Below are 27,752 nucleotides of genomic sequence, written 5' to 3'. Positions count from 1 at the left end.
ATGTAGACAGATACTACTAAGCTATAAGATAATAAACTATACTAAGCTGTGTAAAAATATAGATGAGTCTTAAATGAATATTGCTAAATGAAAAAAAAATCTAACTTCAAAGGACTGCCTAATGTAAATGGTTTTGTTTATGCACAATTTAGGAAAAGGATAATTTTAAAACACCAATGGTTCTGAAGGATCGACAGGTAAAACACAGAAGATATTTTTAGGTGTTAAGATAATTCTGCATGATGTGCTAAAGGTACATAAATGATACCATGCATTTTTCAAAACATATGAAAATTTACAGCAGAAGGAGTGAATTGTAATGCACAGCAACTGAAACAAAGTATGTTTGGGAGGATGAGGGCCAGATGCAGAATTCCAGCTCTGACAAAATCAGCTAGCTGTGGAAATGAATGGAGCCCATAAAAATGAAAGCAAAGGAACTCTGTCATCCATCTGTATTGTACCTGATAAAAAATTAATTAGGTGGATGGGAGACATGGTGAAAGCCCATTTCTCTCCTGTCTGAGTGCAAGGTTACAGACAAGCAAGAGGAGAATGTTAAACTCATTCATGTCACACTGGACTCTAGTTGCCAACAGCCATAAAAACTCAGGGTTACATGAACGTAGATGGTTACGCCTAGAAATGAAGATACTGTATACATGTGGTTCATATTGACTCACCAACAGAAAACATATATACGTGATGAAACTGGAGCACATTATAGAATGAGCAAGTGAAAAAGGACTCCAAAAATAAAAGAGACCACAAGCTGTGTGTATGTCAAAAACACACAAGTACCAACAGAAAGAATCACTGACCAAAACATTAAAGATGGTATTGCGATAAACCAAGCTGCCTCTCTTCCCAATTCCTTAATTTACATCTATTATTTAAACTTTGCTTATCATTTATATTTTAATCTAATAGTATTTCAATTTTCATATTTTCATTTTTCTGGCTTAAAATGTCAGACAATCCTGCATGAGGGACGTTTTGCAAGATGCCTGACCAAGACTCCTCAAAACTGTCTAGGTTATCAGAAATAGAGGAAGTTTGAGACGGTGCCATAGCTGGGATGAGCCCGAGGAGAAAGACAAGGAACCGTGACGTGTCTGCTTGGGTGAGATCTAGGGAAGGAAAAGTAAACAGGTCAAATCTAAAGAGATCTGAATGAACCTGGACTTAAGTCTATACAAGACGTCCATTTTCAATCACAATTGTGAGTAATGTAGAAAGTGAATAGGCAGTGCTAATCATAAGGGAAAGCTGGCTATGGCTATACAGGGATTTTTTATTCTATCCTCCTAAATCTTTAAGTCTAAAGCTATTCTCACATTTTACTGATTGATCGATTGGTTGGCACTACTGGGGATTGAACTCAGGGCCTCCACCCTGAGCTGTGTTCCCAACCTTGATTTTTTTTTCTGTTTTTTTCCGAGCTGGAGTCTCACCTAGTGACCAGGTCGGGTTCTCCTCCCTTGGCCTTCCAGGTTGCAGGTTTTACAGGTGTGCACCAGCATGCCTGTCTCCTTTTTCAAAACTAAACAATTAAAAATTTAAATTAATGGAGATAGTATGACTTACTGTGTGTGTGTGTGTGTGTGTGTGTGTCTGTGTGGTTGTTGATATGGGGATATCAGTTTCTTTCTTTTTTTTTTTTGGTACTGGGGATCAAACTTGGGACCTTGCACTTGTGAGGCAGGTGCTGGAAACACTGTGCTAAATCCCAGGCCCAGGATATCAGTTTCCAGGTGACATTTTGTAAATTTTGGAGAATATATTGTCATAGCTGTTTGGAAGATGTGATTTGAATTTCATGGGCCGAGAACATGGTTGAGTTCTCAGATGTCCTTATAATATGAAGTCCACTCTTGAGAGGTGAACATGAGCTCCCTGTTCCCAACCTTCATGTAGGGTAGAAAACAAAGGAATGGCTACTCCTTACTATTACTGAAGCATAAAAACCCACCACCATTTTACATTTAAGAACAAAGTAACATTTTCCTGGTTATACAATAGATGAATGCATTTCTGATATATATTAAGAGATTATAAATGCTTTTCTTCAGAACACCATTAAGACTTGTTTACTATACCGGAAAATCATGTAAGCAAAAGCATCTGTACTAATGAAATTTGAAATTTTAATATAAAACACCGGAATGAGACTGTAGTTGTCACATGTAGCGTGATGTTACACATATAATCAAGTATCAGAGACATTTTATTTTTAGGATAGTTGTTTCTCAATACTTACATCTTAGAAATATCTATTCTTTTACCATGACTTCTTTTAGTATGTGCATGTGTGTTATCTTTCCTTTTTTTTTTCATTTGTGCCTATTTGCAACACATAATGAACATATTCATTGTGGGCAGTGGGTTCATGTACATATTACATTCATGACTTCTTAAAATGTATTTCTCCTTTATGTCATATAAAAATTCTATTTAACTTTTGAAAACTTTTACACAATTAGGTAATGTAATTTAAGAGTTTTATTTCCACATGGTGAAAAAAATTGCCTATTTATTATAAAACAGGGGCATTTGCATGTTTGGGTTGAATACCACTAAGTGTAATCAGACACAATCAAAATCTCTTACAGACACAGCTGCTGAATTACTCTTCTGTAGCATACAGTCCTTTCTCAGAAGTGGGCATCTCTAGGAAAGATCACGTGACAGCTGTTGTCATTGGAATATTGAAAGATGACAATGCCTTCTCCACTTTCCCTGGCCAGAAGCAGGGAAAACCACAGGCTTGAATGGTTCAACTATGAGTTAGAAAGCACTAAATCCCACAAGGAAAAAGATGAAGATTCTCGGAGCAGGAACACCCACACTGACCTGTGCATGAGGGAGAAAGTATCTATTGGGGGAAGTCATTGAGATTTGGGGATTTTCACTAATAGCAGTTATCTTTGCCACACTCATACACAGAATCCAAGTTCACAACTAACATGACCAAGTCCCTTACCAAATCGGGGCCTTTCTCTAAATTGAGGCATAACTTAATAGTTTCGTGGGATTGTTGTGAAGCTTAAGTGAGAGCCTGCCTAGAAAAACCGCTGGAATTTAATACGTCTTAATTAAGTTGCTTTGGGCATTGCCTTGCTTAGTCAAACTTGTGTATTTATCTGCAATGTAACTTCTCACACTGCTAAAGAACTCCTAGACTTCAAGTCCATTTAATACAGGAGATTGTAATTGGTTCTGGAATTGGTCTTTCAAGTCTAAATTGCCAATTTCTACCCTCTTCCCATCTTGGCTCTCCTCATAGTCCTAGCTTTCTCTCTGACATAAGAGAGGCTCTGTTGGATATCCTGGGTCACTTATACATCAAAAATAGATAATGTTTATTTCATGACCAAATCTGTAATTATTCCTAATGTGCCTCCCATTTTCCCCATTGTGGAGAATTTGCATCATGGACACAGTGTGGACTTAGGAGAAAAAGCTCAAAGTTCAAGCCCTAGCTAAACCCCTTGCATGAGCTCCCAATGGGGCTTCTAGATATTGCCTTTTCCCTCGATGAAAAAAATGAGCATTTGTTTGAAACCCACATAGAAGATATGAATATGGAAACGCTGATCCCAACGCCAGTGAGTACGTCAGTCATTCAGTGTTCTAGTCAGGGCCACGGCCCATAGACCGGAGTCACTGGTGACCCACACTTCCCTGAAATGCCACGCTTCCCGTACACATTTGCAAATGGGTACTTTGTTTTCAAATAATACCTTTTTCAAGACCTCCTAGATTACCAATTTTTGAAGCAAACAGAGAAGCTGCCTAAAGTGAATGAGCCCACATATCTGGTCAAAAACCCTTAAATTCTTGGAGCTTATCACAAAGAGTATTTCTGTAACCACATTAAGAGCAACACTTGCATTTATTTTTGTTAATGTCATAGGAAGCAAGGGGCTTAATTGAAAGTGAAGAATTTGAAGCACTGACTTGGTCATTCCCACTGCATCTAATAGTTCACAATGGCACATTGTCGCCTACAGAAACGGCCTCAGAATATTCGGGTAAAGAATGTCTTCCCAAAGCTCATCAAAACACAGTTTTGCATTTTCATCTTCTTTTCTCTCCCTATTCCCAAGTTTGCATACATTTATTTGTAGGACATTTTAGGTAGCTTATGGGTGCTGAACAGCACGTGGACCCCAAGATTAGATCTGTTGGCCTTCAGGAGGAAGCCCCCTGCTCAGCCTGCTCTTTTGCCCAGCCCTTATCTTTCCGGGTTGCTTCTCCTCAGTCTGCTAGCCCTGCTTGTCTTCCCCCCAGCAGTGGTACCTCTCGCCCTGCCAGCATCTTCTTGCTTCTGTACATTTGCACATCCTTTTCTCCTTGACTCCGAAGACTTATTTTCTCCCTACCATCCATCTGACTCATCTCTTATCCTCCAAAACTGTAGCTCAGATTCCATCTCTCCAAGAACAATACTTTTTCCAGGCACATTTCCTTCCTACCTTCTGCAGAACTTAATGGCATCATCTGCACACTACAGTGTTTCTCTGTATTATATTCATTGTCACTTCCTTTCTTCTTGGTTCTATTAATATTATATCTATAACCTCTAAAGGAAATCTTGATATCAGGAAAGATGCTCAGTACTACTCTGTGGAAGGAGTGAAACAATCAGTGCCTCCCTTACACTTTGAAGGTGGAGGGGAGCAGGCTTCAATTTGAAGAATTGAGACAAGTAGCAAATCCAGGGACCCTCGGCAAGGCACCCGCACACTTGACCACAGAACAGCAAGGGCCAAGCTTATTTCATTAGTTTACCAGCTGTAGATCAAATAAGAGGCTCAGTCAGGAGAAGAAAACACAGCAAAGTGTCAGGCTGGATGAAAGCAGAGAGGCTAATAAAATCTTCAGGTGAAAAATGAGGACCAATTTTCCTGGTGTTTGACTCTCTTTCTGAGAGGAAAACCCGCTACAGGCAAAGTTGTTTAAAAATAAATTTAAAACAAACCTAATAAGCAGAAAGGCTGAGTTGAAGCCCCAGGGAGAGAGGGGGCGGGTTGTTTTCCTCATTAGGGTATGGGAGTTGGGTAACAGCAGACATTCTTAACAGCTCTCCCTCTCTTGCTGGTAGGAGAATGAAGACCTTAGAACATAAAGGCAGGGCAGACTTCCTAGCTATACCACCCATCCTGCCCAGGAAACCTGCATTTCTTCTGCTCTGGTGCACACCTCCTGCTCTCAGCACTCCCTGTTTCCAAGCGCTGAAAAGAGGGCTGGGGAGCGTGGCCGAAGATGTCACAGCTGGCAGCCCGTGAATGCTGTGTTACCCGCTTATGGGATGCTGGGTAGTTAACTTTGATCCTCAGTTTCCTCATCGGCCAAGGTGGCTGCCGGAGGCCTCTTCTCTGAGCTAACAGGGCAAGAACCCTAGAAGCTCCAGGAACACCAGTGGCGCTGTATATCTTGACTGTAACTTGTGCAATCAGTCAAATCTATGCATGTATCCTCCGTGAAAATATGGGCTCCTTGGAGATAGAAAGCTTGGACATGGTAGCTAATCAACAAAAACAAAGAGATATTTAGCTCACGTGCGGTATAAAAATGGTTGGCTTTGGATAGATACTTCTTGGAGATTACAGAGAACAAATTCTGGCATATTCTTCCTGAAAAGATTGGTATTTTACTACTGAGACCCAACACAGGGTACATGTAAAGCACGAACAAACACTATGAGGTGAAAAAAATGTTAGATAAATTCTTGTCTCAGCTTGGGCTGCTCCAATGTATCTTCAGAGTGGGGTCTTAAACAGCAAAGATTTGTTTCTCACAGTTCTGGAGGGCTCATGTCCAAGATCAGGCAGCCAGTCTGGTTGGGATCTTGATGAGTGCCCTTTTTCTATTTACAGAGACTTGGCTTGTGTATCTTTGTATGGTGGAAAGAGATTTAGCTGAATTTCTGGCTCCATCTTATATAAAGGCCTTAATTTCATGCATCCATTCACATTTTTAAGTGTCTCTGCCTCTTAATAGCATTGGCATTAGGGTTTCAACATACAAATTGGGGTGGTGGGGGGTATAAGCTTTCAGTGCTACTGATCTATAGCAGGGTATGATTGCTATAGTCATCAAGCAAAACAGAACTTCAGACCTTGACTCATTCATTATCTCTTCATACACATTTTAAAGTAAATGAAGAATACTTTCCATGACAAAAATTTCTAAATTTACCAGACATGTTAGTTTCCTACTTTATCAGGCAAGTTATATGAACTTGACTCTAATCCGATGGATAGAAGTTCCTTGAATTCCAAACACAAATACAGAAGCATTGTGATTAGCTTAGGTGACATATCCACTTCCAACTTCTGAAAGAGATGAGCCAGTTCCTCAATGTACATGCATATTTGAAGTAGGGTTATTTCTGCACACATGGACCCAATATGTGCAAGCAAAAGTTCCAAATGGTCTAATGTCCCACTTGATAAAGGAAGCACATGATACAAGAAAATGAGTAGGAAAATGAGTCTCCTCCCAGAAACTCTGGTCTCTAAGAAAGAGCCAAGGCCCCCATTTAACTGTCAATGCCAACCAGGCTTTGGCCAGTTGATCCAATGCTTACCTGAGGGTGACAGTCTTCCCAGAAGGGTCACATCTTCTAGGAAGGAAGAAAAAGCCCAAGTTGGTAGGGATTGGGAATGAGGCATGAGTTTAGATATAAGGTTCCATGGGGTCTGAATTTTGGTACATTTTCATTTACTTCATTCTCTCTAGGGCTTTGGGAAAGGCACGTCATCATTTCATCCTTCTAGATCACAAGGCTCTTATCTGCAAAACGAACAACACTAACAGGACCTAAGTCAAAGTGGCCGCATTCAAGGTCTCTTGAAATGACCATAATTTTAAAGTCAATACATGCAGCCTATCTCTAGAAATGCCAGAAAACAACCCACATTTCCTAAATAACATCCTAACTGTTTTAATAAGTGAATCCCCTTGCACTTATTAAATTGCTTGCATTTTCAGAAGAGATTTATAGATGTATGCACGGTTGGAGCTATTTTCTCACCTGAAAAAGATAAAGCAAAACAAAATACAGACTTAGAGCATCATAGGAATCCATGTTGGATCCTCAACCTGATCGTATCATTTCACTAAGCAACAAGGCAGATCAAAAAGATCTTAGCTTACCACTGTACCTTGCTTTTCAATCCGCTATGTCATAAAAGCACAAGTGGAGGAAATTGGTTAACCTAAGAACATTTTATTAATTTCTCTGTGTGTCAGTTTTCTCCACTATGATAAAAAGAAAATAATGTCTATAATAGCAGTCCCAGGGCCAGGGACTTAGCTCAGTGGTTCTACCACCTGCCTTGCAAGCTCAAGGACCCAAGTTCGAACCCCAGTACCAAAAAAAAAATACAATAACGGTCACCATCCTGTTGGGTATTAAACAAAATGAGCAAATGAAGAACCTAGCACAGTCCCTCTAATGAATAAAATATTACAGATAAAAGAAATAGTTGGTTTTACTATACTCTAGAATTACCTTGAGTGGGAATGAGGAGGAGGAGATGGAAAAGACAGGGTGGTGGTCCCCAAATTTCATGAATCTCTCCAAAGTAGCAAGAACTCACAGAATTCTGGAAAATAGAATCCTCTAGAATCTTGACATCTTCACAAAAGATTTTCACTGAGTTTTTAAAGTGACCATGGCTGTGATCCAGACAGGAGCCTCCCACTTGTACCAACGGCCTTCAAAATTTGGTAGATCTTAAAGAAAATTGGCACAAATATTCTGAGAAACTCCATGGTACCAAGAAATGGTAGGAAATGGTAGGTGGAGGATGATTTTGGCTGAATCTAGCATAGAAATCTCACAGAGCTGTATCCATCAAGGGTAGGGGTGGATTTCACAGATAAATAGTTCAATGCAGTCATTCATTATTTTAGCCACATAGTACCAGTCAAATTCAAATACTAGAAGTACTTGAAAAAATGTCCTGATTGGGGCCTGACAACTTTGAGTTTTTAGTATTCTTACTTCTTCCTAAAAAATGAGCATACAAGTCCCAAATGAATTATTGGGGAGCTTTCTATTGTTTTCACACTTTCTTTGGGTGGTGCACGTTGCTCATTTCAACTACCAACAGATCTTTTATTTCTAAACTGTCCCTGAACCTCAGACTTGTGTATACCACATGCACTGGGCTTTTCCACCAGCATGTTCCACAGGCACTTCAAATTAAATATTCTAAATTAAATTGTGACCAAACCTAAGAAATAGCTCCTTTCAGCCTAATTTGTTTTAGTGCAGTTGGAGGAACAAAAGATGGTATTTCCCAGATGTCATTAAAACTATGGTTACAGAGATGAAACCAATGAAAATCTGGTAATGTTTGCTATTTCGAGGGATGCCAGGTAAAGGACATTTATTTTTCTGGTGTAGAAAGATGTCTTACAGTAACTCAGCTCACGGCACCCTTCTGGAACCCTTCTAGGAATTTTATAAGCAGCTAATTATCTTTATTAAATCAGTTTTTGAAGGAGTACACAGTGTGGATTTTACTTTCTTCAACTGAATGGCAACTCATGCAATATTAAGAAAACATTTCATAGGACAACTAAACCTGCTTCTTCTGATGAATTTTTTGCCTTGCTGATGGGTTCCTCTACTCATAGACATAAAATCACACCAGATATTGACTTTTGAGACTCTTGAACTCCATCTCCCAGTGGATCATTTCTTATTCTCACCAACATAGATACAATCAGTCCTTTTTATGCACCAACTGTCCAGTCTTGTACCACAGTTCTGAAATGATTCTCACTCATTCTTATATTGCTTTCTCGCTATCACTACAACAGAGTGAAGAGTGATTGGTGATTCGTTGACTGAATAAACAAATTTTAAACACACAAAGGCTATTGCTGCCTGGCTAATTGCAGGTTAAGCACAGAGAGGAGTCCCGACAAGGCGATGTGCTGGTGTAGCTCAGGGCTACTGCTCTCTGTTCTTCCTAGTACAGCCTCACTCACAGCTTGTTTACACATTTGCTCCTGACACAGAAACTGAGCCCCTTGAGAACAAAGAGTAAGATGTCAATGTCTGTATTCTTAGCATGGGGTCTGGCAAATATGGTATGCTTTTTGGAAAACTAAATAAACACATCCTCTGAAACACCACATGTGCTCATCCATCAAGAAGGTCTACGTGTAAGATTCGAGTTTAAGAAGTCAGTGTAATGTGAGCACATTGTGGTGGGTTCTTTGATACAGTTCCCAATCATCCCTACCTCCTCCTGTCCACACTCTTGGGCAGGCTGACCATAACAAACATAATATCTCGTTTTAATGAAAACAGTATGGAAAACTGACGGGCAGACTCTTCTAGGGCTAGGCTGTAAAAGACTGTGGTTTTATTTTACTTTCTGTCCCTGGGTGCTTTGCCACGTCAGTTCTGTTGAAGAGATCGACCTGGCCAGAAACTTCGGTGCAATAGCAAGCCTGGAATTGAGGCCCACAGGGTCTTAGTCCTAAGGAACAGAATCTGCCCATAACCATCGAGTGAGTTTGGAAGCAGATCCTACCTCTATTGAACCTTGAAGGAACAGTGGCCCCAAGGACACCTCATGGGTTGCAGAGGATTCAGACAAGTCATTCCTGGACCTCTGAGTTGGAGAAACTTTGAGAAAATAAATATGCATTGTCTTAAGCCATTAAGGTTTGAAGTGCTTTGTTTAGCACTATTTAACTAAAACAGTGTTTGTGTATTTCACACATGATTAAAAAATAGTAAAACCAATGGAAAAGATTCTTGCCATGATAGATTTTGTTTTTGCTCTGACATGTTAGTCATGCCATATGGAGCATGCTGTGGAAGCATGTAATAAGTTACTTAGTTATTTTTCTTGTTGCTGAGACAAAATTCCCAACACTCAAAGTTAAAGGAGAAAAAAGTTTATTTTGGCTCACAGTTTATAGAGGTTTCAGTTCAGAATCAGCTGGCCCCAAGGCAAGGCAGCATGGCAGAGGGAAATCACAGAGGAGAAGCAGTTCATGGTGAGCAGAGGGCAGGAGGGCAGCAAAGCAGCAAAGTATTGAGGAAGCAGCAGCAGCAGAAGCAGCCTGCCTCCCTCTTTAACCCTTCTAAGCCACCCATCCTTTGGGTGGTGTCACTCACATCCAGGGTGGGCCTTCCCATTATCCACACCCAGAACTATTCCGACCTGAAGTGGACTAATGTAGTAATCAGACACCCTCAATCCCAGCATCACACATCCTAGATGCAGCCTCCTCTGAAGAGCCCCACCTCTGATTGCATGACACTTTAGGGGGACATGTAGGTACAAGCCATAAAGAGTACATGGAATATTATAAAGAAATGATGTTTTCTTTAGTGGGACCTAAGGTCTTCACTCTCAGCTTTACCCTCAGCTGTTTTTTCTTTTCTATTGTGAGACAGGGTCTTGCTAATTTGGCGATGTTGGGCATGAATTTGTGATCCTCCTGCCTCAGCCTCCCAGAGTGCTGGATTACAGGCATGTGCCACCACATCCAACTGAAAAATGATTTTGTAGAGTGAGTCAAAAAGGGCTGATGCAAATTTAATCTCCACTATTAATAGTCTGTTAAAATTTTGACAAATTTCCAAATTGGTCCGTATGACTATTTTATCTACCACTGCCAGCCCTAAGGATTAATGAAGGAGAGAGAACATAATAACAATTCTTGAGTCATAGACTAAGAAAGTTTAGAGTTTGAGAAACTTTTGGTTTGATGACCTGAGGGCTCTCAGGACCTCTGAAAATCACTGCAAATTTTTGGGTGTGATACATTCTTTCTCTGAAGGCACAGTCCACACATTTCACTAAATACTCAAGGCATGATCTAGTTCTGTGACATTTAAAAATACTGATCTATTTCACTTAAGAGTATGGCCTCAAGGCACATCCATTTAGCTATAAATGGCTCTAGGAAAAATTATTGACCTATTCTGATTCCTGCAGATGAGGACAGCACTTGTGGGGGTAGAGGGGACTAACTCAAGGTCTTCACACTGAGCTACATCCTTAGCCTTTTTTTTTTCTTTTTAAAGTTTGAGACACTGTCTCACTATGTTGCTAAGTTGCCCAGGCTGACCTGGAACTTGCAATCCTCCTGCCTCAGCCTTCTAGAATGCTGGGAATTATAGGCATACACCCCTACGCACAGCTCCTAACCAATCTACAGAAATGTAAATTTTCAAATTATTAATGTAGTGCTCCTGAAATTTCCCTCATTTTTTGTTTTTAAATATATTCAACCTATACCACCACACAATATTCTTTATGTTGTATTTACCTGGGAAATGCTTTTGTCATCCACCCACACATGTTTATTAGGTTCCTTTTATGTACCGGTTCCAGGAGCTGCGAATATGACAGGGAAGAAGATGCGGTCTCCACCCAGAGGAGGCTGAGGCACCTGCAGATAGACAGCTGATGTCATTTAGGGTGACGGATTTTCATCTCTGCCACCTCACAGGTTTGCTCTCTTTCCAAGAGATCGGAGTGATCTTTTCCTCTGGCTCTTAAAAAATAGGCTTTCTATCAGAAGGACACCACTGGGCCTCTCTAGGGGTCATAGTGACCCTGAGGTCCACAGAGTGGAGATACCCAGCACCCACCGTATCCAAACAGAGTCAAGAAATGAGCTTTCCTAGGAAATGACCTTGGCAATATGAGATTTGAGCCAGCAGAATACAATTATCTCTTTGAGCAGTGACCAATAAAACTCAGTTCTACTTTGGTAATATTTTTATTTGTGCTCTATTTTGTCATTAATCATTTGTTCAGACAAGACTCTAAACAGTGCAGCTTCAATTGTGTATGTGTGGCCTTCTAAACATCACCACGAGAATCCAACTTTATCTGTATCATGCAGGATAAATTGTATTTCTTAATGTTTGTTTACAAAATAACTTTCTACTTACAAGTGTAGTCTTTGGAAGGCAAATACAGGAGAATCTGAACAGTTAAGATTTTGAGAAAAAGCAGCAATACACATTTAAAAAGTGAATTGCTGTACTAAAGAATCTATGTAGCAACAATGAAAATGTTTAAATTTAAGAAAAATTATAATTAAGAATTTTAACCCGATTTAAGGATCATACATGTATATACATAATAAAGCATCATACAATGTCTCATAAATACGTAAAATTTGTTTTTATGTATCATTCAAAATAAATTTGAAAAGTATAGGCAATAGGACCGGGGATTTAGCTCAGTGGTTCCAGGGTCTGCCTCGCAAGCGGAAGGGCCTGAGTTCAATCCCCAGTACCAAAAGAAAAGAAGAAGTATAGGCAATAAACAATTAGATATATGGCTAGACTCTCAATTGAAGACAGCATTAAAATTAGTAAATGCAAACCAGACTACTTTGTCTGTATATGGGGAGGCTTGTCTTTAATTTCAATAAAAACAACATACAATGAGAGTTACAGACTGTCTAATAAGTGAAAGTGAGGAAATGTGATATTGAGAGCTGAGATGATTTCCTAATATCTGGGATGGAATGAAGTTATAAATCATCACCAACATCATCATTGCTTATCTCTAAATTCAGCTTCCAGTACTCAGAATGCCATGGAGACGGCAGCCCTTAGTAATCAGAGGGTGATGAGAACTTTCTTGGAAAAGAGACAGAATGGTGTGGAGAGGGATGGAAGGACACCCATGGTTTCGCATTAATATGAAACCAATGGAATTCATATGAAACTCGGGTGCAAAAGACAAAGCAGTGGTTTCCCACTACTTGGATTCTTCATCATGTGTGTGCATGTATGTGATCATATGAAACAATCGTCAGCGTTTTTACTTCCATCAGAAGGAGTTTCAAGACTGGCATATTTGAGCTCTATCTGCTAAAAGTTCAAATTGATGTCTATGTATTGTATTGGTAACTTAAATATCAGAACTATCATTGCCATCAGCAATACGATATTGTCAAATGATGAGTAGCTCTTAGTATACTTTTTTTTTCTTAAGTTCTTTCGTTGGTACATTTTAGGTATACAATATGTTTACATTTATCACTGGGTGCTTGTACCTGTACATGATGTATATTGGTTCTTATTTTTTCCCCATTACCTGTGCGCCCTTCCCTATTTACATAGACATCATTTCCATTTTGTTTTTCTTTTCTCATAATTTTTCCTTTCCCTTCTTTCCTTTCTTTTTCCCCTCCATTCACTGGTCATTCAAGAGATGTAGAAAACAACACTAAAATTCCACCTCACCCCAGAAAGAATGGCTGCTATCAAGAAATCTTAGTATACTTTCAACAACTGCATGTACTTCCGAATGCACATAGATTGATTCCAGGAAAATACAATGCATAGTATTTTTTTCAAAATACATTTTTTATAAAATTTTAGGTGCTCATTTCAAAAAATTATAAATTTTCTGTACATTACTGTCTAGCAAGATATCGTTTATATTTGGTATCTGCCTACTAAATAAAATTCAAAAATATGTTTTGGTTATTTGAGGAAATTTTATTGCTTCAGTAAAATGAACAGAACTAGTTAATTAATAATTAGCTTTTCTATGTGTTTAATATTGTGCAAATAAAAACAAACAAAGTTGTTATTCATAACCCCAATAAATGATATCAAATGTTGTTAGTTCTTCATTAGAAGCAACATTTAGGAATGTAGCTAATAAACACACTGACGATTCACTGCCTAAGTTGATATAATTTATGAGCTAACATGTTTATTATTTTACAATAATTTTAAATTTATTTCTAAAAATGTATTCTTAATTGACAAATGAAAATTGTGTATATTCATGGTGTACAACATGATTTTTCAAAATACGTGCATAGTGTGGATCAGGTAAGCCAGACTCATGAACGTCAATCACCTCTCAGATTTTCCACTTTTTGTGGTGAAATGACTTAAAATCTGCTGTCAGTAGCTCTAGAGTGCCCAAGACTCTGTTGGTAGTCCACATGCTGTGCAATTGATCTCTCGGGCTGATCCTTCCTAACGCGCTGCAGCAGTCTTGAGTGGCAACGGCTGTTTTATGGCTGCTTTTCACAGTGTGACATCTGTGGGTCCCCAAGGTGAGAACCAAGCCCCAGGGCTCACAGACTCTCAGCACCCTTCTCAAGGTCTCTAGGAACACACACTTAAAGGATTCCGAAATCTACTGCTCCAGCTGAGGTCAGGCTCCTGAATTTCTGGCTTATAAATATCAGATGTACCCATTTATGACTAGGTTCATCCATCTGTAGACCCTCTTGGAGCCTCAGATTCATCAGAGCATTTGTTCCACCTTGGTGGAAACTTTCAGCAGTCTGCATGTCCTCTTTCACTTCTTGTTTTGAAAAACATGGTCAGCTTCCATCCACTCTCTCCAGCTGGCTTCTGAGTAAATTTTCTTTGATTTAACTCTTTCTCTTGTTTTAGTTTTATTTAGGTACAACTGACAAATTAAAAATGTTTATTTTTAAAATGTGCAACTTGATATTTTATTTGTTTCAAGTAAGCTAAGCTAAGCTATGATGTTCAACGTATGATGCATTTTTGATTAATAATATTTGTCACTGATGATGTTTTGATTAGTTATAACTCCCTTGTAAACTGAGAAGCAGCTGGAAAGAGTGGTTGCTGTAAAATTTACAGAGGAAGAAAAACAAGAATTATGTTGATGCTTGGCCATGAAACATGGTTACCTAGTACTCAAGAAGTCTCAGAACATACCCAGGAGCTGGGAGAAGCGAGTTCTTACAAGCACAATATAACTCATTGAAAATTTGCCATTACTGAGAACATGGGTCTTCAGGAGACACAGAATCTGCTAACACCTTCAGCTTTACAGACTCCACACCTGCTACAAACAGATTACTATCATTTCTAGATCACTTCATTTACTGTACAGCAGCCCAAATGGACTAAGACACCAATGTCAGTTTAATCTTCACATATAGGAAACAAAATTCATTTGCTACTCAAAGCCAAAACCAGCTATGTTATCCATCTCAAAATCCAGGATTTCTGGTGATTGCCAGTCTACTTATTATAACCAGATACAACGTTTTCTAATGTAACTTCTTAGAATATAAAGAAACCAAACTGATATTCTTTCAACGCCCAGCAGCCCATATGTACACATAATATAAATGGTGAAGAAGAGCCAGGATGGAAGCCTTATTTAGAAAGATAAAATGGAAGAGGCTTTGGCTCTCCGCAGTCGTGAGTCTTGCTGAACAAAATCTGTCTCTCTTGGTTCTGGTAGTAAAGGAAGCTCCTTTTACAAAATCAAAACTTCAGAATGGCTGTGGGCTCTTCTGGCTCTGCCTCCTCTGTAATCCCTGCTCACAGCCCAGGTAAGGACCAGGAAGAGGCTCTCTTTGTACAGTGATCAGACCTTCAGACGCTTCCCTGCTTGTGTAAGATTGGAGCCTAGGGTTTCTCTAAAGTTTGAGAAGCCAAACACATTTTTAGTCTCCAACTGTAAATCCTTTGAAAATGATTTCTCTCAAAAGCTTTGTAGACTTCCGCTTGATTTTCTTCTAGGACGTGCTCTGTCCCTATCATCACAGGGAAAATCCTTTTTTAGACGTAATCCCCCCGTTTTTGTTTTTGCAAGCTTTTTCCATTCTTCTCAGTTTAATAAGGGCACTTTCATGCTACTTAAAATGCTGGCCTGGGAAGGCCACACTGTTTCTCAGAGCTACCTCTAAATGAGCTATTTTAACTCAGACCCTTTGGTTTCAGTCATTAAATATCCCTCTCAGTTATATTCATTCACATTTTCTTTGGCTCAGTAAGTCACATGTGGGTCATATGTAACTTCAAGAAGACTGGGAAATATTCTCAACAGTGACTTCAGGAATAAGAGGGATGTGTTCGTAGAATACTGATTGGACTTCTACCGCATTTGCCAAAAACCAAGGGACTAAAAGCTTAGCCTGTCAGAGAAAAAAAAAATGCTGAGCTTTCCAGTAAATACATGAGGCCTACACAGCTAGATAGTCTCTGTTCCCGTCACAAAGCCCCTCTTAGAAAGGAACTCGTGGGGTCATATTTTCCTGAGAGGCTTTGGGATCTGGTGTTAGGCAAGGGGTGAGTAAACTCACAGGGAAGCTGAGGGATGCTCAGAGTCTGGATTCAGAGACCAAAGGGAAATTGAAATAATGTTGATCATCCTATCGAGGTACTAATGAAAAGTGGCTGGGCATTTATTTTTTTTTTCCAGTAATGAGGATTGAACCTAAAGGTTTTGCTATAAGCTACATCCCCAGCCCTTTTTAATTTTTAATTTCTATTTTGAGACAGCACCTCTCTGTCTCAGTAATTTGCCCAGGCTGGGCTTAAACTTGTAATCCTCCCACCTCAGCTTCCTTGGAATTCCATAACTGGAAATATAAGTATGCACCACCACACCTTGCCATGGAAAACCAATTTTAAAAGCCAGAGAGAATCTTAATGATATTTAAGAATAAAACAAGCAGATTAAGGGTGGATGGGAAAGCAAAGCTGGAAAGTACCCTAAATGTTGCCAGGAAATTGAAAGGACACGTTTCTAAGAATCCTTCCTTTCTATTGTGGGGTTGAACAGGAATTGTGAAGAGCTGTGCTCTAAATAGGAGAATCCCTATTGGCAGTGATAGGAGTTCTGCGTTCTTCATGTATGTATGTAATAGGTTCTCAAATCTAAGAAGAAAGTCATTTTCTAGGACCAGTGTGGGCTTTGCAGTCACATTTCCCCTGGATTTGCAGAGCTTAACAGAGTGCATGCATAGTAACTTCCAAGTATGGAAAAAGAAGGCAATCAAATTGGCCCACATCCCTGGGAAGTGGTGAGACCTTTCTAAGTACCGGGGCTGGCAGAATGCAACACTTGAAATGTAAACTTGAGGAGAGATCTAGATGTTCTCTGAGACCAGGAGCAGCACTGGGAAGCTACTTTGGCATTCGTGTCTCTACCCTACTTGGAGAAGTTGCTTTTGAAACATGAGCAGAATAGGGTCATATTTCCTTATGTTTTGTTTTTATCCAGAGCTCACCAGTTACTTAGATGAGACTTCAAAAGCCCAGGCAGAGGAGAATCTCCTTGAATGTGGACCAAGAAGCAGCACAAGGAGAAGAGAGGACTGTGAGAAAAGTACCTTAAGTAAGTACCTTATATGAAGTCCATGCCAACCAACTTTTGGTCAGGGCCCAGTTGCTTGACTGAACTGAGCTTCAGATCTTCTTTCTCTAAAATTTTGTGCAGAGAATTCCTCAAGATAAGGACAGAATCATGGTCTCTCTATACTTTTAGGCATAGTATACATGCCCAATGGCTGTTGTTACAATGAATGATGACATCCATATCACATATTCATTGATGTTCACATGATGATAAAATATTCACCAATACTTTTTATGAAGTTATCAAACATCGGTGCTTAACTGACTTGGTTCCTCACAAAGTGAGATATGGGGGCAGGACATCTATTTAGTTAGTGGTTGATTCCTATCTTGGTTCTGTCTTCCCATAGAATTATTTAAAAGAAGTCAGGAAGATCTGAATCCTGCTCCACTGCTGGTGGAGTGTAGACTGGTGCAACCACTGTGGAAATCAGTGTGAAGATACCTCAAAGAACTAGGACTGGAAGTCCCATTTGACCCAGCTATTCCCCTGCTGGGGATCTCCTCAAACGGATTAAAAGCATCATACCATAGCGATATATGTGCACCTATGTTCATAGCAGCACAGTTTATAAGAGCTAAAACTTGGAAACAGCCCAAATGCCCATCAGCTGGAGACTGGATAAAGAAGATGTGGTATTTTTTTTTTAATAAAATGGAGTACTACTCAGCCATAAAGAATGAGAAACTAGAGACATTTATAGCTAAATGGATGCACATTGAGGCGATACTCTTAAGTGAAATAAATAGGACACACATGTGTAAATACCGAATAGTTTCTCTGGTGTGAGCAACTGAAAGTGTAAATAAGGATCAAAATGTATAATAGATAATGTGAAATAGGAAGAAAAGGTCCAAAGTGGTAAGGGAAGTGAGAGGGGTAGGGGAAAGGAAAGAAGGGAAAGGATAAATATGAGAAAAAGAAAAAATGGAAACAAAGTCTTTGTAAATAGGGAGGGGGGAGGGGGTGAAGGGAGGGCAGGGGAAGGGGGGAAAATAAGAACCAAGATATATCATATAAAGGTACAAATCCCCAATAATGAATGTCAGCATATTCTACACCTAAAATGTACCAATAAAATTAATGAATAAAAAAAAAGCTTTGCTGTACCACCAGTAAGAAGACCAGGCATACATTGGCCAATAAGAAATGTCAGGCAGAAGACAGTGATGGCTCACTAATGAGTGAGGAAGAACACATGCACAAGAGCGGCAGAGAGGATTAGGAGTTATTGAGCAATGCTTCCTGGATATGGACAGCCTTGACCTGGGTCTCGAGAGAGGCTTTGTATGGAGTAAGAATTATACATGGAGACAATTCTGAAGTGACCTTGGGCAAGTAAAAAAGTTAAATGGAATGTATGGCAGGTGTAGGATCCGCTGTGTCACCAGGGAGATGAAAAAGCCAAGTCAGTTGGAATCAGAATGTAGGATTGTCTTTTAGTTTGTGATAGGAAGTTAGAGATTGATGGCTTTTAAGTGGAAGGATGAAATGAGTGTTTTTGAAAACATATTTCAATAACAATGTTAGGGGAATGATTAAATGAGGAAAGTGTAGAAATAGGAAATGAATACACTTATGGTAGATCACTTACCTAAGCTCTGGAATTCATTCTCAGGCCAAAATACCTCTAGGGTCAAAATGGGCAGGTCATGAACTATGGTCAAAACATCCTGCTCACATTATACAACAGCTGCTTGGTAAGCCAAAGGATGACTCAGAGTCATTCCTGGAAGGGGTCTCAGTGGTGGTGTGGAAGGAAATGTGCATGTGCTCTGTTTAGGAGTGAAAAGGGTGTAATGCTTGGAACAATGTCTCCTGTCTGCAATGTTGTCCTGAAAGGTGATTAGGAGGATCTAGGGAAAAGTTCTTCTCATTGCCAAGTGAACCCGTTGGACCAAGTGATCGTTCATCAGACCAATCTGGTCTAAGTTGACAGAAAGACAGCTGTAACCAGTGGAGTCTGGAGTCGATGTGTTTCACTGTAATCCTTGGTGGGGGCAAGGACACCACTTGTGTCTCGTCTTCCTTTCCTAGTTCTCTGACATGGCTTTGGCTCCAGGTATCTTTGGAATGAATAAACTAGGTCAAGTGAAGGGCATATTGCTGCAATCTGTTAAAGAAAAGCAAGTCCCAGAGCCAAAATCACAAGAAAATTCTCCTGGGGAGTGAGCCAATGTCACTGTCTTTGCTTGGAGAAATGTGGCCAATAATTATATCTGAGCTGTGAAATAGAAATAGAACTTTTTCCCTCCTCCAGCTGGCAGAGAGATTTGGACCACATCTGTTAAATATTTATCAGTGGCGGACACTAGTTTATCTTGGTTTTACTTTCTTGTTCAGAGCACCAGTGTTTTTATTTCATTCACTAAATAATTGCTGGTAGGACCTCATTACTTTTATGGTGCCTGGTATGAGTTATAGACACAGAGCTAAAGAAATATTGATCTCAAAGCTGATGGGATTGTACCTAGGCTGAGGAGATTTTCCTGCTATTTAAATTTCTTCCTTAAGCTACTGGTGTTTGAATTATATATTTGCAGTCCTAGTCAACTCCTAAGATTTTACAATGATGATTTAACTGGAGAAGTTCTCTTGAAAAAAATGTATACTTCATGATATAGGGTTATAGCATTTATATCTCTTTAGAATCATTATTTTTGTTGAGAGAAAGTTGGTAGTGATCCAAACTCAACAGTTTCAACATTGCATAGATTTTCTGATTTTATTTTTTAAAATTAAATATAACCAGTATGGCTTTAAGTAAATTGATTACTTGTAACCACCATATTTATCTAACTGGTTTCCCTTCAAAATCTGCACCAACTTGATTTCTGTCAAGAACATATGTGCAAAAGAACAACCTTTTTTCTAATCTGTTCATCAAAGTGATTAATCTCATCAACTTTCCTTTTTGGCAGCCTTTTCCCCAAGTAGGGGAATTTACTAACATGGAGACATGAGGTAGGATAGCAAGAGAAAGACCACTGTACCAGGATGTATAAGAGCTAACTTCCAGTTGCAGTTGTACTACACCAAGCCATTTATCTATTTATGTTTCCCTAGCCTTAGAGTCCTCTGCACTAAACTGGGTAGTGTGTCTGCCCTAAGACTCCATCAGGCTGTTAGGAAGAGAAAGTAATGACAATGATAATGATAATGGCAATAGTATTTGGTGAGGACTTGTTCTGTTACAGTTACCATGACATTAACTCTAATTGATCATTGATCATTTAAAGCTCAGAAGAAATCTGTGAGGGAGGTAGAGAAAGAATTTGGTCGTGTCAGTATGTGAAAAGTAGTCGCCAATTCCAGAGCATTAATACATTCGACTACTGCAATGTGTGAATGTTTTTATAAACTTCAGAAGAATAATTATACATTTATATACATAAATATGCCTATACTTATATTCTGTTAGATATCTGTTTCATGTCAATGTAAAACATCAATTCAATGTTGTGTGTTTATATAATCCAAAGCCTTGGTAGACTCAAGAAAGTATCTTAAAAGAGATATCTCATTAGGGTGAAGCACTCATAGTTGGATTTTTCTATAGTCAACATATAGCACTTTGTCCAAGAAACTTTGGAAATTTCACTGTGATTCAATTTGTGTGAAAAATACACATGAGCATATGGAGAAGTTTGAATTGTGGAACCTCTAGTTACTGTTTATATGAGTTTATCCACAAGTGAGGAATTACACACCACAGAGGTAAAATCCCCATCGTACACATGTGGAAAGAGACTGGGAGACCCTGCAGAGAGACAGGGAAAGGAACAGGGATATGACTGCAAAGCTCTCCACACCAGTCCTGCATGAGTTTGATCCTATTGGTCCCCAAGAATATTCTTTGTCTTCCTACAACATCCATTGGTGATTCCAGTTATCCTCTTCCTTAATATTAAAACAGATGGGCCCCACGTTAGGAGGAAATGGCCACCGGATGTTGAGCACCGCATTTCCTGTCTGACTCCTGCGACTGTCACACACTGGTGTCTTCCAGAGCTGCTGTGAATCATGTCAGCACCACACCTATAGTCTTTCCCCACTCCTGAGTTCTCAAACCCACGTCCAAGGCCCCAGAGCTCCAGAGACACCTCTGTATTTGTGGGACCTTCCCTTTCTTCAGAGTGTGTCCAAATTGTCCTTTCCTCCTCGGTGACTTCTTGAGCTCATCAACCAGAATCCAATCCCACCATTCCCAAAGTGTCCCCAGGAATGAACTCAACCTCATCTCTGTGCCATCCGCCTTTAGCTTCCATCTTACTCATGGGTTACACTGTAAATTCCCTGAAAACAGAGGTAATTTTTGTGATCTTCTTTGTCTTTTCCACTGTTTTTGGCTCACCACCTGTGACTGTTAGTCTTGATTAACACACAGGCCAGCAAATTGAAGAGCAGAAAGACCTCCTCCACGGAGAGCACCAATCAGTAGGCTCATAGCTTGAATAGAATAAGAAAAGTGAAGAACAAGGCAGCGGGTCCATTCTGAAAAGCTCCCAACTCTTGGAGCAGGTGTGTCCTCTGCTGGCATTGCTTTTGGGCATCAGTTTCCAGATTTCCCAGTACAGATTCTTGCTGGTGATGCTCCAAGGAGCTTCCAGATTTCCAGATTTTGGACTAGTGTTGCCTCTTTGATCCCTCTTGTTCTGCAGCTTTCATCTTCTTTGGCTGAGCAGCTCTAGGATCCACCAGCTCTCCAGCATGTAGTCAGGCATTGTGGGCTCTCCTGCCTCTGAGCTCACAGTTGTTATGGACATTTCTGCCCCCAAGCCTTCAAGCTACCTCCTAAGCCCCCTTGCCTAATTATACATATATTTTCTATTGATTCTGTTTCTCAGAGAATCTTAACTAATGAATTACCACTTTTGGAACTCCTATGTGGCCAATCACACACTATTATTATTTATTTTTCCAGATTTTAGTACCTTCTAGTAGTCTTCCTGTGGTGATAGATGACTCTAAGACATTGGCTCAATCAGTATGCACTGAAGTGAATTGAGTTAGAAATTCTAGTTGATAGCGTAGATGGAACAAGGGGATAGAGAGCTATTCCAGGGCAGTCTTCTCAGAATGAATGGGATCTCATCTGAGTTCTGAGGGAAGACTCAAAGTGCAGAGAAGGATGAGTAATAAGAAGGAAATTTCCCATGAAGAGCAATTCAGTTCAACCCCACAAATATTTATTCTGCCATTATGTGGTTGCAGTGAAACTTATTGCTGGGTTTAAAATAGTTAATGAGACGAAGCTGAACACTTAGGTATCAAACAGATTGCAACAATAGGCAGTTTGATGAGGGTGAAGAGGACTGAAAAACTTTTAAAACGCTTTCACTGTGGTTTCTCACACATAAAGATGAATAATACAAAACACCCAGTTCATGGTGTTCAGGGGGAAGGTCAGGAAGATAAATGTGGGGAAGAAATTATAAACTTCAAAATCATTTACAAACATGAGTTCTTATCCAGTAGAGAATGACTCTCGCTGCCCTACAACTCATGATTGACTTTCTTTTTGCATATTTCTTACACATTCCTTGCATAATAATCTTAACAACTGGAAAACAACATTGCCTGTGGGAGGCTCATGGAAGTTTTTAAGAGGAGCCAGCAGGAAAATGAAATTATGAACCTAGGGGAGGAAGCTGAAAGATGGATGGGCCTGATATATCCAGGGGTTATTTTTAGCAAAGATAGGAATCTCATTTAGGTAGAAATTAATTATAGGTGCTTCAACATTTTCATTTGTTATGATTAACTTGGCTTGGGCTATCGATTGTGACTGGCAGCTCCAGTAGATAGGGGGGGTTTCCAGTCTGAGGTGGAAATTATTTCAGTATTAATCCTTAGTGGTTCTGAGATGACAGTTTCTCCCAGTCACCAAGTCCTGGAGCTTGATGAGTAACCTAGACATTTAACACATTTTCCACAGCAGTAAAAGGAAAACCATGTGTTGTCTCATAAGAGTTTAACCTGGTGCAGAGAAAAGACAAAGACTCCCTTCCTTGCCTTTGCAAAAATAAGAGCTGTTTGGTTATTTCTGGCCAAAAACACTGCCTCCTTGCTATTTTTCCATATATCAGTCACATCTCTCTCTCAGGTGGTTTGCACTTTGTATTAGTCTGGCTTCTGTGGCTATCACTAAATACCTGAAATCTGGGTAACTTGTAAAGCAAAAAGGTTCATTTGGGCTCACAATTCTTGAGATACAAGGTTCAGGGACTACATGTGGTCCTGAGGCAGGTCCCCAGGCCACACAGAGCATCACATGGCAAAACACAAGGGAGCATGCATGTGTATGTCTGTCTTCTCTGTTCTTTCTCTCTCCTCTTACCAAGCTACCAGGATTCATTCATATGGAACTCCCCCCTGATGACTTAATCTAACCCTAATCATCCCACAGGCAATGAACCTCTAAACATGACAGTCAAATTAAGTTTCCACCTTCTTAATACCTCACAAAGAGGACTAGCTTCCACCACATGGATCTTTGAGGGGCCTATGCAAGCCACACCCAAACCACAGCATGCTTGTGGGTCTGCATACATCCTTGATGTCTGCCGCCCTTTCCATCCAAGTGGGCTTATGCTGCTCCTTCCCTCCTTTGTTCCATCTAAACAGCCCTGGTCACCATCTCCACATCGTGCTACTTTAGTTGGCTTTTTGCTGATTTGTTTCTTGCCACCAGCGCATGCATTTATGAAAATAGCAGAAGGGTGAGGAGGAGGTTCTGTCTTTCCTGTTCTTGGTTGCAACCCCTGAGTCAGGCCAGGTCCATATAGAAACCACCTCACACGGAGCTTGTGCCCAAATAACCAACTCTTCAGCAGCATCCGTGCTGCAGCAGCTCATCAGAAAATACCCCGGTGCCGTAGGAAGTAAATGGCTTCACCACACTTCTGATATGCAGCAAACCCGTAAGTCACTGAGGATATGTGTGAACAGGTAAAACATACTTTGCACAAGGTTATTTATTCCATTCTTGGAAGTTTCCTTTTTATTTTATATGAAATTGTGGTTTGGATTTAGAATCCAGACCGCCTCAAGGCAAAGAAAATATTGATATTTCTGGATCAAATAATTACCCTTTTATACCAGAATAAAACTAGAGCCAATTAACTTGCTCATCTATCAGTACCCCTCTCTGGTCACCTACAAAGGCTGCTTATTATGCTGGGCCCCGTAGGACAGCACCGATCTTTGAGTTCAAGCTGGTTTGGAACAACACTGAGAAGGAAGGTCTGGAAGCTGGAAGGTCTGGTCTTTAACACCGTTCCTGCTTCCACCTCCTTGAAAGCCATTAGTCAGGCTTCACGTCACCCCTGGGAGTTCGGGAGCTCCTCTATGAAACAGGGGATTGGTAGAAGAAGTCTACTTTTCTTTCCAGCAGCACAAAGTCAAATTTTAAATCAAGAGTGAACAGAGCCAAGCATAGAGCTGGCTTTCAGTAAGTGCTTCTTGGCTCAAAAAAACCAAAATTCTTGTCTCGTGCTAGTGAGACGATTGTCTGGTGAAAGGCAATCTTCCCTCTGGCTGCTGAAATTGACCAGGTCCTGTGTAATGAGGACGAGACGGAGTCAAGATCGTTTTCAGGAGGAGCCTGGGTGGCAGATGTAAGGAGGAAGCAAAAACTCATCTGGGGCAGCAAACACACCCTCTTCCTGCATTCTAATTCCTGCGTTGTAATGTGGCTATGGCGCCCCCTAGTGCTGCTTCCCAATTTTTTCCTTCTACCTAAGGGCACCAGGAATAGACTCTTCTGGAAAACTCCCTAGGAAGACTTACCTGATGATTCTGAAAAATGAAAAATTCACTAATGGCATTAAAAAGGCACTGAAAGGAATAAATGGAGGAGAAAATAGACTACCACAGGAAACAGAAAGGAAGGAGAAACAATGGACTTAGATTTTTAAAATATCATAGAGTGTTGAAAACTAATTCTGGCCAGTGGCAGACCAAGCTGACAAAGATATCCTCTGATTAGTTGAAGCAGCTCAATCATTTACAGATGTTCTTATGGATGATTTTAGTTTCTACCAACAGTAGCTCACGTGCTTGTCTTCCGGCTGGTCCCAGTGTTCTGCATCACCATGGAGGGCCATCCACTGGGAGCCTGAGTTCAAATGCGCATAGTGAGACAGGCAGGGCAGCTCTGTGCAGAGGAATGGAGGGGAAATTGCAGAAATGAGTAGGGGAAAGTGATGAGTAGCTGGCTAAGGGGTATGGGGGGATGTGGAGAGGTCAGAGGAGCTTTCCAGGTGACTTTGAAGGAGCGTTGATGTTCTGATGTTCAAAGGTGAAGAAAAGTCCTTCAGGAAGAAAAAATTCAAGTTACAAGTCCACAGGGATGACCCGCTAAGGATGCCTGCCATGAGTTTGGTTGGGTGAGCTGGGGCTAGACAGGTCGGATGGGCTCCTGACATCCTTAACTCTGAATGAGGGGTTGAACTTACTGCCCATAGGGCTGCATGTGGAGAAATCCAGGCACTTACTGTGATTTGACACAAAATCTGAGACCTTAGAGTTAGTGTAGTGGGACTCTTGTAAGTGAGATGCGTATTTATTACACTCAGGCTAATGTTTTTATATGAATGTTTCTTTAGCTATCAGTCCTTCTTGAGAGATATTTGGAAACCAAAGGAATAGGCCTACATATGCTTTGGAGGAAGTCAGGCAGATTGAAGTATGACATTTTTCAAATTTGTAATTTTTTGTTTAATAATTCCTGTGAGTTTGATTTCAGAGGAGCCAAGGAAATGATTTAGGTGAGTAAAGTGCCTCCCAGTCATGAGTTGATTGCCAGAGAATTGTTGTTTATCACCTTAAAGCTGGGGTGACTTCAATAGTTTTGGCAGAATGGGCATCTGTCAGATATTCAAATGGACACAGGAGAATTGAAAACATTATTTATATTCAGGGATTTTAAAAAGATAAAACAGATGAATGAGAAAATTCTTCATCATTTTAGATTTTGTAGAAAATAGTAATTTTAAAAATGTTTGGTGAAAAAGTTCAAATACTGATTTTTAAGAATTCATTTGATGAATTAAAATAACATTGAGTTATCATTAAAAATGCAATTTCCTAGGGAACATTCTAGATCTCTTGAATCAGGGCAGATTTTCCAGGTCTATCATGTGATTTGCCAATTTGGGAACCCTTTGAAATTATAGTCTCAAAACCCTTGTCGACTGGCCAGCAGTCATCTCTCTAGTTGGAGAAAGAGCTTCTCAGAGAGGCTGAGAGATCCAAGGTCCCAGGCAAAGTGCTGATTGCTGAGATTCTAAACTTAGTCGGTTTAGCTGGCTTCATTAGCCAGCAAATCATGACTCCTTGATAATTCCGGGATTGGAAATGTGTCCCTTCCACAGTGCAAAAGTCAGCGTCTCTATTGGGCCAGTTGTAAGTGTGCAAATTCCAGAGTTGGGCCACATGACATTGGAGGGCCCAGGGGTTTCCAATACCTAGGCTTGTCTGGTTGTCTGGAAGGTTAGAATGGAAACTCTGAAGGTCCCCAATTCCACTCGTGACACCCAGAGCTGGTCAGAAGAAATCAGCCGTACTATAAACACAGAACACTCACAAGGCTTGATTTCTTACGAATCTCACTGTGGAGCTGTGTGCTTGTTATTTGGCAATAGCATGCCTTTTCAAAAATGCATTTAGGGGATAGTGTTTGGATTTTATCACTCTTAAGGCCTGCAAGAAGTAGCACATCTTTCAAAGATCATACTAGAACCATGATAGAATTAGAACATATAGAAGTACAAGGAGCAACATAGAATGGGTTTTGGTAAACATAACCAAACATATGTATATCTCCAAACATATCTCCTTCCCTGAGTTGACTAATTTAGTATTGCACATTCGGAAGGATCAGATGAAAAGAGTCTGTCCTATGGTCTAATGTGTGTGTGAAGGACCAAAAGCAATTTTCCTCTCCTGCTATAATTCTGGAGAGCAGACTATTGAGGATGTTGGAGTCAAATGCTGACCAAGTGGCAGGTGACTAGGCTACTGAAGTTAATGGATTAATTTTTAAAAACGGAAATTATTTGAGAAAAAAATCTTGCAAAGAACATCTGTTCAAATTTCAAGTAGTCACATTGATAGATCAAGGAGGTGAAGAACAAACTATTTCAAAACACTTCTGATGTCATTTAACAACTAACACTCAAACTAACCTAGCAGGATGGGCAAAGATACTGTTTCTGTTTATACATGTATGTGTGTGTATACACATATGTATGCATATGATTACTATATAAAATTGTACATAGATACAAAATCACTATATACTATACACCGATATATGTACTTAACTGATATTATGAATCAAAATATTTTGCCTCTATAACTCAACAAATATTAATTTTGCCGAACAGATTTCATGGACGATCTTTTATTAGATCATTTAGACAGTTGATTATGTTGACATCAATCTAGCTTTAGTTCACTGTAATCTTCCTAAATTACAGTGATTGGTGTACAGAGAGAGCAAAGGCAGGAAAAGGACAGCAGCTCAATGTCAAGACTGCATGAATGAAGTCCCTGCCATGAGCATGACATAATATCATTGGTTCC

This window comes from Heterocephalus glaber, unplaced genomic scaffold (assembly GCF_053883595.1).
Source record: "Heterocephalus glaber isolate CG9 unplaced genomic scaffold, H.glaber_assembly_v1.0 deba00001724, whole genome shotgun sequence".
Classification (NCBI taxonomy): Eukaryota; Metazoa; Chordata; class Mammalia; order Rodentia; family Bathyergidae; genus Heterocephalus; species Heterocephalus glaber.
Note: the sequence above shows the minus strand (reverse complement) of the source record.